Below are 10,529 nucleotides of genomic sequence, written 5' to 3'. Positions count from 1 at the left end.
AGTCAGGGGCAACTTAATTATTCCCTCCACGGGGCACTCGACTCCAGCAAAACCATATATCAGCATATCAGTTGGGGTTAATTGAGAATCATTATAACCCATCCTTATAAAGATATCATGGAGTAAGATATCGACTGAAGCTCCATTTTCTATGAGGACTCTCTTCACCGGGCTGTTCCCTATTATTGGTGTTATGACCAGAGCATCGTCATGAGGAAATTTGACACCCTCTAAATCAAGATCATCGAATGTCATTGTTACTCCTGTCTTGGCCCTTTTCGGGGCATCTCCGATAATATGCATAACTTCTCTGGTATATGCTTTCCTTGAGTTTTTAGATGAACCAGCAACAGTTGGTCCCCCAAAAATCGTATTTATCACTGGCCCTTGAGGCCGTGGTCCTTCAAAGATTGCGTTTATCACCGATCCTCTGGGTTGGGGATTTTACCCCTGATCATCCTGATCTCTTTTGCGATCAACGAAGTTCCTTTTTACACTATTATTCATATCTCCTCCATCTCCAGTATACTTGCTCAACCTTCCTTTTTAAATGAGGAATTCTATTTCATCTTTCAGTTGCCTACACTCATCGGTGTCATGACCAGTTGCTTTGTGAAATCTACAATATTTGCTCTTATCTAGCTTAGTAAGATCAGCCTTCAGGGGCTTAGGCCAAGAAACATCTCTATCTCTTTCGATTTCCATTAAGATCTGACTTCCTGGAGCATTCAGTTTTGCATATTCGGGGAAATTTTGTCCAGGTCCTCCCTTCTTCGGGGTCGAATCAGTGTTTTTCTCAGTTCTAGGATACTTATCCTTAACATTATATTCTAGTTCAGTCTTTCTCTTCTTGCCACCAACGGGCTCGTTATTCTCCACTGTCTTCCTCATGCTGTCCTCCACTTTGATATACTTCCCAGGTCTATCTTGGAGCTGTGACATGCTTTCAGGGGGCGCTTGGCCAATGGCATCTTGAAAAATTCATCCCTAGTTCCCGGCTGCAGTTCTATCATAGTTACCTAGTCATCAAGGTCTGGCACATTCAAAGCTTCTTTGGTAAAACGGTTCAGATAGTTTCTCAAGGACTCTTTTGATCCCTGCACAATGCTCATGAGGGATGCTGAACTCTTCTCATGCACTCTCCCACTGATGAATTGCTTGATAAAGGCTTGATTTAGATCTCCGAGGGACCCAATAGAATTCAGAGGTAAACGGCTGTACCATCTTTGAGCCATTCCTGACAAGGTTTGAGGAAAGGAATGACACTTGATAGTGTCGTTCACGGGCTGTAACAGCAGTGTATTAGAGAATGTCCTCATATGATTAGCGGGATCTCCAGTACCATAATAAGCTTTGATGGTGGGCATGTTAAACTTTCTTGAGATGTGGGGATTCATTATTTCTTTAGTGAATGGTGGAGTTGGAGAATCAGGATCGCCTAGGGGCAGAAGATTGCTTGGATCAGCCCTTGAAACAACAGTCATTCTTTGTAGCAGACCATCTAGGTCTATGATTGGAGGAGGATTTCTCCTCCTCGTAGGTAGTGGGGGTCTTGGGGTCAGGTGCGCCTCCAGGTCGTGCTTTACCCTTTGGATCTTAGCTTCGTGAGCCCTAATCCTCTCCTGCACTTTGTTATTCCCAGTGGACTAACATTGAGATTTATAGAAGGGGGTTGAATATAAATCTCAAAACTTTTTCAAGTTTTGAGCAATTTCTAAGGCTAAGTGTTTTAGTGAGCATATGTGTGTGAATTGCTTGAAGCTAATACAGACAGATATATATTCAAACACAAATGTAAAGAACACAAAGAACTTAAAAACTTTTCTGGTGGATTTGTTGTTCCACCAGAGATGTGTTATTTCAGAAAATCTGTGATTCAAAAAATTGAATCACAGCTGCATCCTAGTCAAACTAAATGATTTTCTCTCTGGATTTTTCTAAACAGCTCTGGAAAATTCACATTCTAATTACTAGCTGCTACTTGTTTTATATATCACCAAGTTTACAAGTGAAGACAAAACTGTAAAATACAATTAAAAGATTCTTCACATGTTTCTTCTTCATTTCTCTATCCAATGCAATTTAGGTTTAGCTGTGAATCTTTGAATACTTCCTTGTTTGCACCAGAATGGAAATGTTGCATTTTCTTGATTCCTCCTAGAGGCTGCCACATTCCAGTTTGTCTCTGTCAACCCATGTGCCTCTGTCAGCTTATGAATTGTAACTATCAACTGCTATTGAACTAAGTATCCGTTGAAACTTTCATTTGTTGATGACTTTATCCGTTGAAGCTTTATCCGTTGATGCATTAGCAGTTGAAGCTTTATCCGTTGAAGCACTCATCCGTTGATGGATGTTATCCGTTGAAGCTTTAGAGATATCCGTTGAAGCTTTATTTCTCATCCGTTGAAGGCCTTTAATATCAGTTGATACTACTTCACTTATACAAAATTACAAGGCATGAAATATTTACAATTAGACCTCCTATTTGCATATCCACTAGTAGTCAACATGACTGATAATTTCCCACAACATCTAAGAATTACAACTTAAATACAGAGAATGAAATGTGCTACAATACTAAACTTATTTCTAAGTAAAGCTACTCCTTCAACGGATAGCCAAAATGATCTTATCCGTTGAGGCTACTAACACTAGATTTCTACTTAAGTGTTTTATTTAACTTATCATCAAACTAATACACATATTCCTAACAATCTCCCCCTATTAATGTCTATTAGAACTGTAGGCATAAATTTGGGTTTAACTTGATGATAAAAAAATACTTATCAAACATATGAACTGAAATAAAGTAGAAATTTAAAAGTGCTGCAAAAGTGTGCATACTGAGATAGAATTGAAGAATTACATTATTTTCAAGGGTGCTCCTTTAGCCTGAGTAGATTAATTTCTTTTCCTTTGATCCCTTGTTTTCTTCCCTAGCCTCTTGTCATTCTCCTCTATTTGGAGTTGGAGTTATCTGTAGAATTCAGCTTCATCTTCTTCATTGATGTCCAACTTAGATTGCATATCCTTGAGAGTTTCATTACTGGCAATCCTGAGCTGATCTTCAAGTCTGAAAAATCTTCTGACTCCTTTATTATCTCTGAACTCCATCAACTAATGAGGTGATTTATGAACTGTAATTCCTCTCTCTGGGATGAGTAATATTCTAGGCAAGGCATTGGGCTCCCACCAAGTTTTCCTTATGCTGGCAATCTTGTTGAGAATCTCAGTTTTGGCAGTCGTGGTAAAGCCAGAATCCCTTTTTATAGATGAGTAGACTCTAACCAAGGTAGAATAGCCTTCATTTAGAATTCTGTAAAGAGGCCAAGTCCTTTCTCCACTTCCTTTATATTTGAACACTAGTCTTTCTGGAAGCTGTCTGTAGGCATCTATTCCCCTTACTTCCTCCAGCTCATCCAGATAGAGTTCAATGTCTGTAAATTCCTTTATGTCACAAATGTGAACATAATCATCCTTTGAGTCTTTTGGCTTAGGCTTAGGCTTCTGAGTGAATTTGATTGAGGTTAGAGGAGGTGTTGATTTGATTTTTCTTTTCTGTTTCTTTGATGGTGGAGAAGTGGTTAAGAAAGTGGGCAATTTGATGGTGTCCCAATCAACTGGTTCCTCCTTAGGAGTGATTGTTTCACCATGGATGTTTATGAAGGGGTCAGGCACAATGGGTTCAGGAATAGAAGGTAGTGGGTTGGATTTTGATTGGGTTTCTTCAGTTTCATCTACAATCTTCCTTTTTGCATTGGCCTTCTTTCTGTTCCTTTTCTGCCATTCCTTTCTTTCCTTACTTCTTTCTTCCACATCATCACTAAGCATGTCCCCCATGCCTACATCTTCACCCTTGTCTTCACTTTCTTTCTTTTCTTCAACTTGACTTGACTTTAGCTGTTTTTCAAGCTTTGCCTGTGCTCTTTTGTCAGCCTTTAGCTTTTTAGCTTCTTCCTTCAACCTTCTGGCTTCTTCCCTCTTGGCTATTGAGAATTTGGGATGTCCTTGTATCACACAGATACTCTTTCCCTCTCTAAAGATAATAGCCATGTTCATTCTTTCAACCACATCCTTGGTCTCCTTGTGCTTCATGATATTACCACCCAAAACCTTGTCTTCATCAGGCTTTGGAAGAGGAAAATCCACTCCTTTCAACTAAGCAAGGCTTAGAGGGTTCTTTGTAGAGTCCTTATTGGATCTGTTGTTGGGCTTGAGAACCATAGGTTTCAGATTCTTGAAAGAAGTCTCTCCAACCTTATTCCTCCTTACTAGCTTGAGCTCCATAATGATTGGCTCCACCTTTGTACTATGCTTCACATATTGTGATTTTGAAGTTATAGAACCAAAAATTTGTTGCATCCTTTCATCAATTCTCCTCCTTTGCTCTTTGACTTTCATCTCAGCTGCTGCTATCTGGATTAGATCAATTCCATCAAGATTTCCTTTGATTTGAAGTGTTGGAGTAGTGGTGATGGCAGGAACTAGCACTTTAGAATTTTGAACTTTTGTTGATGGCTCTCCTTCCCCTTCCCCTTTATTCTCCCCCTTTTTGTTATCATCAAGGATAGGGGTCAAGCCTTGTGCTTTTGCTAGCTGTAATAGTAGACTTGTTTGAGATTGTTGATTTTGAAGAATGGTGACCACAGAGTCTTCAATGACTTGAACTCTGTTTTCCAATTTGGCCAGCCTCTTGTCAGCATCAGATTCTCTCCTCAATCTCAGCAACAAATCTTGTATTGTATCATAAGGCATGACTGAATCCAACTTCTCAGAATTATAGGATTTCAGATCAGCAATCTCCTTTTTGAGTTCATCCACACTCAAATTCTGTCTGATGTGCTGCAACTGTAAGAGATGTAGAGAGTCTAGATGAGCTTGAAGAATAGCCTTGGTACCAGCATCTGAAGTGTCTTGAAGGGCCTTTTGAAGAGCCATAACCTGCTTGACCAAAGCTACACCAAACTGTCTTGGTGTAGATTTCTTTGTCCATGCCCATTCAGGTAAATCTGGAACAGAACTTGGGCCTGCATCTCCCCCTAAGTTCATGCTCCCATCCAAAGAAATAGAGTCATCATTATTAGAATTTACTTCAAATTCTTCAGATGGCTCACCAGCTTGAGAAGGCATCCTATTAACAGCAGCTTTAACTCTTTGAAGAGATTCTGAAGTGTGCACTATGTTCAAAGTCTGCTCTGCCTCCACATTTCCCTGAGCAGCCAACAGTTGATAGGCTGAAACAGGATGAGTAAAAGTATCATCATCCAATGAAATGTTATCAATTTCAGCTTTGTAATGTTGCTGAAATTGTCTTCCCTTTTCAGCATCATCCACAATCATTGACTCACTAGCAATGGCTGGATCCACCCTTATAGCTTCTGTACCTGCTTTTCTCTCCTTTTCTCTATATTCTTGCATCAGGGGCTCCCCCTGCCTCACACACACCCTCACACCCTCACCCTCACCTACTAAGGTGGCACTCCCCTCACTCACTTTTGCCATGCTGGAAGAAATAACATGCATATTTCGATTCTCAACCTCTCCTTTTGCCTGGGAGCAACCCAGCCTCTCACTCAAATTATCACTCCCTTCCCTCAATCCTAGAAGTGATTGTACAGTAACCATGTCTTCTACACTTGGAATTGGTTCAGTTATATGTGTAGACACCATCAACGGATAGGGAGTATCCGTTGAAGTGCAAACTGATGATATCAACGGATAACTGCTGTTAAGCTTATCCGTCGAAGAACAACCACTTGTCAACGGATGAGAGATATCCGTTGAAGTAGGAAAAGATGTAGATTTTGAAAGTGACATAATTGTTGAATCTGTGTGAATTGATTTTAAGTGAGGTGACACAGATTTTTCAACTAAGTCTGAAAGAATTGGCTGATGATCCAACAAATCATCTAAAAGATGATGATCACCAGGATTTGAGTGGGGCTCCTCCCTGAGTTTTAAAGAGGGAGAATCAGGAATTGATGTGAATATCATATCCACATCCAGAGATGGTGATGGAGAATTTGGTGATTGATGTGTGTCTATTATGAGAGAATGGGGATGTGACTCCACATTTGCTGGAGCCACATCAAGCTGAATTTGAGAAGGCAAAGATACAGGTGGATGTATCTGTGCAGTGTGTGCCCCCTGTGTTGAAACTAGGGTTTTAGCCTTCTTTCTTCTTGAAAAGGATTTGATAGGTGAATGTGTGGCTTCAGTATCCCTTCCTCTTTTGTTCTGTGTCCCTGGTTGGGGACTATTTTCAATAGCTGCATCATTTTGGGAGGATGCAACTAGGGATGTGTTTGACTCCTTTTGAACCACCACAGTCTTTTGAGAAACTGTGGCTTGGCTGGCTAGGGTACCACTCACCTCTCCCACCTTATCATGGGGGGTTTCTTGATGTTCACCCCTCCCCTCACCACTCACACCCTGTTCACTCCCTTCAGGGTTTATGGTAGTTGTTACAACTATTGTCTTTTGAGAAACAACAGAGGTGGTTTTCTTTGACTTGTGTTTTGGAATTTTAGGTTTGGTGGCTTTGGTAGGAATCTGTTGGGACAAAGACACAGATTCCATTGCCACACTAGAAGGCAAAGAAACACTGGGGTTGGAAGAGGTAGGAGTTACAGAAGTATTTACCTCACTTACCAGAGATGCATTCATTATTGGTAAATATACCAATGGCACCTGGCTGTTGAGGTTAATTCTCAAAAGGTCTGCAAGGACCCCTTTTTTCTTGTGCCCAACATTTGAGTTTATTGCTCTCATTAGTTATGACCAAACCTTCAGCAACATGGTTCGCCAATAACATAAAGAATCTAGCATAGTAGATGTTATGAGGTCTATTAGCTTTGTTACCTAACCTGGAACCTAATTCTAGCATGACATAGTTGCTAAAATTAAAGTACCTATCAGAAACTAGCATATAGAGCATATTAACAAGAGATGAAGTTATGGCATCAAAATTGCTAATCTTCCCAGAGAAAACCTTGATAAAGGCATCTCTAAGAAAACTCCATTCTTTCCTAAGGCCCTTCCTTCTAATGCTCCCTAAACTAGCAGAATCAAAAGAATAGCCTATGGAATCTAACATAGCAGATACATCATTATCAGTGTGTGGTGTCATGGCATTATTCTCAGGTAGCTTAAAGCAAGACTGTATATCATCACAGTTAATACAGTAATCCTTACCTTTGAGAGAGAAAGCAATGGTCATATCTGTGGAATTGAACTCCGCAGTTGTCCAAATCTCCTGAATTACCCCACAATAGATAGTTGGGGCTTCCAACATTGCATAGCTTAGTTTGCAGTTCTTGATGAAGTCCATCATCTTGTGATAATCTGAGTGGGCTTCATTCTTTTCCACCAAAGCTATGAAATTGTTCTTTTCATAAACAAAGCCAGACTGAGACATAATCTTGACCACTGGTGCCATTGTTGTGAGTAGAGGTTGCAGAGAAAAGATTGAGAGTTTTGGGAGAGAAAGAGAGTAAAAATTGCAAGAAAGCGTAAAGTGAAAATAAGAATTCAATGGGCTTTTATACTTTCTCGAATTAAAACGTAAATAGCTAGATTAAATAATACTTTTAAGTAAATTACAACCGTTTGAGAATAAAGAAAACTGTAGAAATTCAGAAAACTGCCTTTAATACAAATACATACAACTGTGTATATATGTATCAACGGTTAAGTAAACGAATCAACGGCTGTGACTCACTTAAAGTAACTGATGTGACACTTCAACGGATGAGGTAAATAGTTATCCATTGAAGATTAACACTGTTTTTATCCATTGAAGGATAAAATTACCAGAAATGTATTTCTCTTTCAACGGATAATGAACATCCGTTGATAGAACAATTTTGGCTTTCAACGGATAGGGAATATCCATTGATAGAATAAACTTTACTTAAAGCCAACTTTGTTCTTGCCACAAATTCATTTTAGGCTTCAAAGCAGATTATAATGAGGAGATGAATTTATGAATAATTAAGCATACCTAGCTCACTTACTAATCTTGTGAATGTTGATTCATCAAGTGGCTTGGTAAATATGTCTGCAATTTGGCTTTTCACTTGGAACAAAATGAAGTTCCACTGTACCTTTCATCACATGTTCCCTTATGAAGTGGTATTTGATATCAATGTGCTTGGTTCTTGAGTGCTGCACTGGATTTTCAATAATGGCAATGGCACTTGTGTTGTCACAGAATATAGGAATTTTGTCAACAGTTAGTCCATAGTCAAATAGTTGATTCCTCATCCACAGTATCTGTGCACAGCAACTACAAGCAGCAATGTACTCAGCTTCAGCTGTTGATGTTGAAACAGAATTTTGCTTCTTGCTGAACCATGACACAAGCTTATTCCCTAGAAATTGACAGGTGCCAGTTGTGCTTTTCCTGTCTATTTTGCAACCTGCATAATCTGCATCTGAGTAGCCAATTAGATCAAAACCAGACTCTCTAGGGTACCAAATTCCTAGATTTGGAGTCCCTTTGAGATATCTGAAAATCCTTTTAATAGCCACTAAGTGAGACTCTTTAGGGTCAGCTTGAAATCTAGCACAGAGACATGTAGAAAACATTATATCAGGTCTACTAGCAGTTAAATATAAAAGTGAGCCAACCATGCCTCTATAACTTGAAATGTCTATAGACTTTTCAGCCTTGTTTAATTCAAGCTTGGTGGCAGTGGCCATGGGAGTTGTTGCAGATGAACAATCCATTAAGTCAAACTTCTTTAAAAGAACATAAATATATTTAGTTTGACTAATGAAAATTCCACCACTAACTTGTTTAACTTGTAAACCAAGAAAATAAGTTAGCTCTCCCATCATGCTCATTTCATATTTACTTTGCATTAACTTAACAAACTTTTTACAAAGCTTATCATCTGTAGAACCAAATATAATATCATCTACATAAATTTGAACAAGTATTGTAGAGCCATTAACATTTCTAAAGAAAAGAGTTTTGTCAACAGTACCTCTTGTGAAGTGATTATCTAGAAGAAATTTTGACAAAGTCTCATACCAGGCTCTAGGTGCTTGCTTTAGTCCATAGAGTGCTTTCAACAGATAATACACATAGTCTGGAAAATTTGGATCTTCAAATCCTGGAGGTTGGCTTACATAAACTTCTTCCTCCAATTCCCCATTCAGAAATGCACTCTTGACATCCATTTGATAGACCTTGAAATTGGCATGGGCTGCATAGGCTAGAAAGATTCTGATGGCTTCAAGTCTGGAAACTGGAACAAATATCTCATCAAAATCTATTCCCTCTTGTTGAGAATAGCCTTTAGCAACCAATCTGGCTTTATTCCTTATGACAATGCCATTTTCATTCATCTTGTTTCTGAATACCCATTTTGTGTCAATAGAACTCTTGTTCTTTGGCTTGGGTACCAGCTTCCATACTTTGTTCCTTTCAAATTGGTTTAGCTCCTCTTGCATTGCTAAAATCCAATCTGGATCCAATAGAGCTTCTTCCACTCTCTTAGGTTCCTCCTGTAATAGAAAGCTACTATACAGACATTCATCTTGAGTAGCCCTTCTAGTTTGCACTTTAGATGTACAATCACCAATGATCAGTTCAAAAGGGTGATTCTTGGTCCATTTCCTTTGAGGTGGTAGATTAGCTCTAAATGAGGTTGCCTCAGTATTGTCATGATGTGAGATAGAATGTTGATTGGTTGAAACTCCCCCTGAGTTGCTGATCCTTTGAAAAGAATTGGGAGTTCTATCAACTGATGAAGTGAAATGATTATCCGTTGACAGACTGTGATCAACGGATGCTTCATTATGAACTTCAATGGATGATGCACTTTGTCTTTCAACGGATGTTGCATTGCTTCTATCAACGGAAGCTGAATTATGACTTGCAACGGATGCAGCATTATGTGCATTATCCAAAGGCAGATTTTGAATTCTTTTCAAGGTGCCTTCTCCATCATTCTCATCTTCACTATCATCACAATATATTTCAATGTTGTCAAATTTGAGTCCTTCATGATCTCCCTCATATGTTAGTCCATCAATCTTTTTATCATCAAACACAACATGCATAGATTCCATGACAATGTTGGTTCTTAGATTGTAGACTCTATATGATTTTCCAGCAGAATAACCAACAAATATTCCTTTATCAGCCTTTACATCAAACTTCCCTTTGTGATCAGGTTGATTCCTTAGATGTAGCATTTGCAACCAAAGACATGCAGAAAGTTTAAAGTTGGTTTTCTTCTCTTGAACAATTGATAGGGAGTCATGCCTTTTGCCTGATTAATTAGAGAAATATTCTGAGTGTAACATGCACAATTAACAGCCTCAGCCCTAAAGTATGTTGGGAGTTTTGACTCTTCAACCATTATTCTTGCAGCTTCAATTAGTAATCTGTTCTTCCTTTCCACCACACCATTTTCTTGTGGAGTCCCTGGAGTTGAGAACTCATGCATGATCCCATTTTCTTCACAGAAAAACTTCTTGGTTGTATTCTTGAACTCAGTTCCATTGTCACTCCT

This window comes from Apium graveolens, chromosome 4 (genome assembly GCF_009905375.1).
Source record: "Apium graveolens cultivar Ventura chromosome 4, ASM990537v1, whole genome shotgun sequence".
NCBI classification, from domain to species: Eukaryota; Viridiplantae; Streptophyta; class Magnoliopsida; order Apiales; family Apiaceae; genus Apium; species Apium graveolens.
Note: the sequence above shows the minus strand (reverse complement) of the source record.